At 37.3% G+C, this 6,224-nt stretch overlaps 1 long non-coding RNA gene across 1 annotated transcript in view; it reads left to right on the top strand.

Moving 5' to 3' along the window:
* The first annotated feature begins 418 nt into the window (after positions 1-418).
* LOC107184132 overlaps positions 419-6,224 on the top strand; it is a 37,769-nt gene continuing 31,963 nt past the window's right edge. Inside the window, exons 1-2 of the long non-coding RNA XR_001514955.1 lie at positions 419-478; positions 6,100-6,222. This is a non-coding gene — a long non-coding RNA (uncharacterized LOC107184132). The remainder of the gene's footprint in view (positions 479-6,099; positions 6,223-6,224) is intronic.

Here is a 6,224-nt window from a genome sequence, read left to right as displayed (position 1 = left end):
ATGTCACTCTCAATCAATTGCAGTTACCTGAGTTGTCATTTACCCATAATCAGGAACTAAGACTTGAACCTGAATCAAGCTTCAATTTCCTTAACTTGAAATTCAGCGAAAACAGTCAAGAACTAAATAAAAGAGTCAATATTAGTAATTTGATAGTTTGCCTTTTCAAATCACGAGGTAATACAGAAATACATTTTACTCTAGTATACCAGTTACTTAAGAGCCAAAGTTGATTTCTAATCTTGATTAACTGTTTTGGTGGTTGTTTCTGCCACTGTGGTCCTCCCTTTGGTATAATTAATAAAATGCGAGTTCATATATTGTTTCCATCTGTAAGCTGTTTAGTAAACTAAGGGGATATGAACTCAGTCCTGGTTTATTTTCTTAATATTTAAGATCTACTATGTTTATTACACAGTTTCCTTCTGAAGAACTACACCCTTGGGTGGCCATTAGAACCTGGGTGCAGTTAAGCCAGGTAAATTCTTTGTTTTTCAGTTTCTCCATCTAGTCTATTATCTAATAGGTTGGACTAAAGGGTCTCCAAGGCCTATTCTATTATTGGTTCTGTCATTATTTATGATCCTATGATTTCAATTTGGTTTCCAACCAAACTGATGAGACCTTCTAAAAGTTCAAACCTGAAGGAGAATAGTGCATTTGTCTCAGTGTATCAGCTGTGGACCTGAGTGAGCTTCGATGTGACAGAGCCTACTTATATGCACACTATGCGTCCCATCTTTCCCAGACATTTGTCTCACTTGATTAGAGTGGTGGTTCTCAATGGTGGTCCCTGGACTAGCACCATCAGCATCATCAGGGGACTTGTTAGCCAAACAGATTCTCAGATCCTGCTCCCAACCCACTGAACCAGAAACTCTAGAGGGGAAAAACTTTCTGAGTGTTAGTAAGCCCTCTCCATGTTGCTGATGTCATTAAACTTGAGGACATTGCTTATGAGGTTTGAGTTGCAGGTTCAAACTCTGAAGTAGCTGCTGATTTAATGTATCTCCTGACCCTAACCTAACTCATAACATTACTAATTACCTCCATTGTTCATCACAGAGATTGGGACACGCTGCTTGGCTGGATCAGTTCTACTGCAACTCAGATCTTGAGCTATTAATTTAGACTGAATGTGTTTTCAATAAGCCTTCAATGGCATCTGTTGCTCTGGTCATCAACTCCATACAAATGAAATATTTCCTTTCATGTATCTTGAATGAAACCCTGTCTTTGATTAGATCTGTTTCCTTGCTATATTCTTTCACTCATTCTTGTTCCCTACCATCTCCACAGCGTTACTCAACTGTTTTCTCTACTGCCTGCAGTAAATTTTGGATTTTCTAACAATTCAAATGATCAAAACTTGAAGATAATTACCATTTCTGAGAAGCTGGTCCTTAGTCTCATCCCATGGGCATGCCTACTTTAAAAAAAAAATCTCTCTCTTGACTACTCTTAAATTTTATCACCTAGAACAGCATTCCTCAAATGGAGTTCTACAACCCAATCACCTAAGATGTTTTAAAAAAATAAAACAGATTTTCCCACCTATTGAATCTGAATCTTTTGGGTGTAGGGTCCCCACCTTTAACTGGTTCTCAGGAGATCCATGTGCAGTTAGACAAGGTGTTTAGAAATCACGGAGCTAGAACAGGGTTGGCAAACTCATTCTGTAAAGGGTCACACGGTAATATTTTGGTCTGGTGGGTTGTATGATCTCTCTTACCAAAAAAAATTGGAATGTAACGCAATTACCGAATCGTTTCAATCTCAATTTGAAGTTACAATTCAAAAGCAGCCATAGAGAATATCTAAACAAATGGGTATAATTGTGTTCCAATAAAACTTTATTTATAAAAACAGGGTCCAGGGGCCATCGTTTCCTGACCCTTGAGTTAAATAATTATTTAATTTGATAAAAATGACCTACAATGTCTAAATGCTTACTCTGCACTCAGTAGGTGCTTTTGGAATGAACTAATAAATAAAGAGCCCAAAGTAATGTAGTTGGTGGAACATCTTAAATTTGAAATAGACAATTATCAGGAAGGTCTTGGCTAAAATCATGCTGACACATGGAAATTCTTGGTGGTTGGGGGAGAATGATAATTGGAAGCATGGAGTATACATCTGAATTCTAATTAAGTCAGCTCATTTCTTGGTTTTCCATCTACAAATTATATTCTACCTAATTGACTTCCTGACAAAGGGTTGGTTGAGGAGTAATTTGTTTAATGCTTTAAAATGCTACATAGATGCTAAGCATTATTGCAGAAAGAGGTTTGTAAGCAAAAACCAAGAATAAGCAGCACTAAAACTGTGCTTTTTTATTCCTAAGCAAAACCTTTAGTTAAATGTCTCCTGGAAAGTGGCAGTTTGCCCCCAACTCAAATGTCACTCCCTCTCCCATTTTCTCAGGAAAACCTCAAGTACATTGTGTGGGTGATATTGAAAGACGTCAGGATCAAAGTGTATTTAAAGTTGCTAAGAGGAAGCAGATGTTCTCCTTAGCTGGGGAAAAGATGCTCAGAGTTTCCAGTGAAATATAAACTTCTCGAAGGCCCCATGGGATCATGCCTTAAAATGTCCCGCTTTTGTTTATGCCTCCCATATGCAAAACAGTGGTGAAATGTGTTGCTCTGGGAGAGACAAGGAAAGTTAATGAGCTAGAAACAATACGAAACTCAATACTAGGAAAAAAAAATTGGAACGTAACTTACTCTTAAAAAATAAACTAGGACAAGATTAGAATAGTTATTTCCCTCAATTCTGATTTTTGTATATATCTTTAAACCTCTATCTCTATTGCCAGAGGTAAGGGGGCTGGGTGAGAAGGGGATCCTTTGACTTTTGATGGTGGGCACATGGTGTAATATACAGATCTTGTAACATAGAAATCATACCTGAAACCGGTATGTTCATGTTAGCCAATGTGATCCCAATAAATTTAATTAAAAAACAACTAACAAAAAATCATCTATTTATGAATTAACCTGGTAGTTGGCTGGGTTAACAGTTTTTTTTAAAAAATTCTCTCTGCTCTCATGGTTTTCCAAGCAGAAGTAAGTTAAGAATTTTTTTTTTAATCACCTATAGATTGTAATTTTTCTTACTATAGCTAGTAACCAAGAAATAGTTACAATGGAAAGAGTAGTTAGTTGGTGGTTTATAAACTTAAATGAAATAAAGTATAAAACTAATGCTTTGAGGAGTGATGTGAATATAGACAATTATAATTTTCAGCCAGAAAAACATATAGAGATTGGTATTTCTCCCTAATCAGAGTGGCATGAAGTAGTAGACCCTATAGAGAAATGCTAACCAAATATATTTTGTGTATTTTTTTAATTAAATAAAAACTTGGGAAGAAGGTAAGTCCAGGGAACCCTGAGGGATCCTACAAGGTTCAAGACCAGCCTAAAGTTGAAAAGGGAAGCAGGGAGACAACTGGAATATTCATGGTTCCCAAATTACTGTAGAATGAGTCACCTGTGAAGGCCACAGTCTAGAGTGGTGAACTTGTTTTTTCTGTTTCTTCTTTCTGGATAAATTAATGAGAGATTAATTGGTCAAACTTGAAATACAACTATAATGACTATATTGTGTTAAGCACACAATCAATAAATTTTGTTTTTCATACATCTTGTGAGGTTTATTTAGGAATAGATTCTGGTGCTGTTATTGGGAACTAAAGCAAATAGAAAAGGGTTAGAGAAAGAGAGGACAGAACTTCTCTGGAAAGCAATAAGGATTGTAAGGAAAACTGGCTGGTCTTCATTTTGCAAGGCGGAGGGAGGAAAGTTTATTTAGGATGTGCAGAATATCAATTACCTCTAAGTAATACAAACTAATATCAGACAGTAAGTAGCTCATCCTAAAAACCATGTCTTATTCACTTTCTCATGTCCAGACTTGGCATAGAGAGGAAGTGCACAGTGATGATGCCTGCCCAGCACATATCAGGGTATGGAGCAGAATTAAAGGCTCACCTTTGAAATTGTAGTGATGGTATGAGCTAGTCTTCCCGTTTCATCTCAAAGAATTGGGTGAGTTACTCTACCTTGTCAAGGAAAGTGTCATAGAGCCAAGGAATGTTGAGCTGGAGGGCAACCTCACTGTTCCATTTTTGTAGATGACAATATTGAGATTCAAAGAAGAGACTTTCTTCTAACACCTTTAGTTGTTGTTGTTTTAAACAAACATTTATACAGAGCTTTTCAAAGTTTACAGAGTGATTCTACTTTTATATTGTTTTCATCTGATCCCTACAACAACCCTGCATTGTAAATACTGTTATGATAATAAATCCATTTTATAGATAAAAATTGGGGTCCACATAGATGAAGTGAAACATCATCCTTGCTTTCTCCCTCTCTTTGTCCCTTGTATCCACTTAATCAGTTAGTCCAGTGAAGACTCTTAAATATCACTTGAATCTTTTTATGTTTGAATATTCTCACCACCCCTGTTACAGACCAAACTGCTTTGCATTTCTCTCTTGATCATAGCAAAAGCTTATTATTAACCCACTATCTACCAGGGTTGACCATGACCCCAATTCTATCTCCAAATATTCTAAAACAAAGCTATGACTACGTTACTGCTCAGTTGAAAACCTTCAATAAATCCCAGAGTGCATGTCATCTGTGCATGGAGTAAAGGGCTGCTGTAGGTCCTCCCCCTATGGATTTAGTCTCAGTACTTACCTCTTCTGACACATCCATAGGCTGTTTCCCATTTTACAGTTCTCAGTAAGTCAACTGATAATGTGAAAGCATCTCATTGCAATGAAAATATCTCTTTCAACTTGAAGATTCTTCATTAATCCACTTGAAATTCTATTAGCTAGCATAGTGTCACATATTTGGCAGACATTCACCAAAGGTTTGCAGAATGGATGAATGATAGACAGATGGGTTCCTGTAGTTCCATTCCAAGCCAAAATTGTATTTTCTCATTCCTGATGGCAAGGGTCATGATTTACTTTCCTTAAAATTCTTGGTCAAATGGAAGTTTCCTATATATATCTATACTAATAATAGAGGAATATGTAAATTGTCCAGGACACCATCACAGTAACAGTAATGACCGAACAGCAGGCTGCGTGGGGCAACAAAGCCGGCAGGGGGGGTAGTGAAGGATGACCAAATGACTGAACAGCAGGCTGCATGGGGCAACCAGGCTGGCAGGGAGCAGTTGGTTCACATGTTAGGTTATTAGGTTCACATGTGGGAGTTATTAGGGCAAGCATGTCAAACTCAAAAGCTAACACGGGCCAAATAAATAAGGCATGTGGCCCGCAGGCCAAGAGTTTGACATGCTTTTACTAGGGGGTTGGGATACAAAGGAATCTCAAATTCCTTTGTATTTGAATGAAGACAATCAGGCAATCATAGCATCTAGGTTGGCCTTGCAGGATTTAGCACTATCAAGCCGGTGGCCCAAGACTGGCCACCACTGAATTTCCAGGCTTGCCACAATCCAGGATGCAATGCCCGCCTAGCTTCAGGCCCGTGGAGACCCTTATCTTTGAGATCTGAAGGCCATACCCCGTGCCTAGACCAGTGATGGCGAACCTTTTGAGCTCGGCGTGTCAGCATTTTGAAAAACCCTAACTTAACTCTGGTGTCGTGTCACATATAGAGATTTTTTGATATTTGCAACCATAGTAAAACAAAGACTTATATTTTTGGTATTTATTTTATAAATTTAAATGCCATTTAACAAAGAAAAATCAACCAAAAAAATGAGTGTGTGTGTCACCTCTGACACGCGTGTCATAGGTTCGCCATCACTGCTCTAGTGTGTGTGTGTGTGTGTGTATATATATATATATATTTTCCAAACTTCTTCTTCAATCTGTTTAAACTTTGTAGATATTGATTAGGTATCGCTTATAGGTAATATGTATATCCCTTGAATAACTTGACTTTTTTAGGGTTTTTAATGAATATACTATTAATGATTCAAATCCAGTATAAGTTATGAAGCTTGCTTGAATAAGTAGTAGAAAGCTTTTTTCTGAGTTTGACAGGTGATACTTTTCTTTTCAAGCATGAAACATTTTAATGTATGTCTGTTGTTATATTGCAGATGAAGATTCTATTTCATCCATTATTTGTGGTGTGAAAAGGACAACTTCATCATTAGCCTTCCATCTGCTCATGTAAACGTGGACATTTACCTTCAGCAATGATGATGGAGTTCTGTTTTCTGGT

The sequence above is a fragment of the Myotis davidii genome, unplaced genomic scaffold (assembly GCF_000327345.1).
Source record: "Myotis davidii unplaced genomic scaffold, ASM32734v1 scaffold123, whole genome shotgun sequence".
Classification (NCBI taxonomy): Eukaryota; Metazoa; Chordata; class Mammalia; order Chiroptera; family Vespertilionidae; genus Myotis; species Myotis davidii.
Note: the sequence above shows the minus strand (reverse complement) of the source record. Positions and strands in the feature narration are given on the sequence as shown.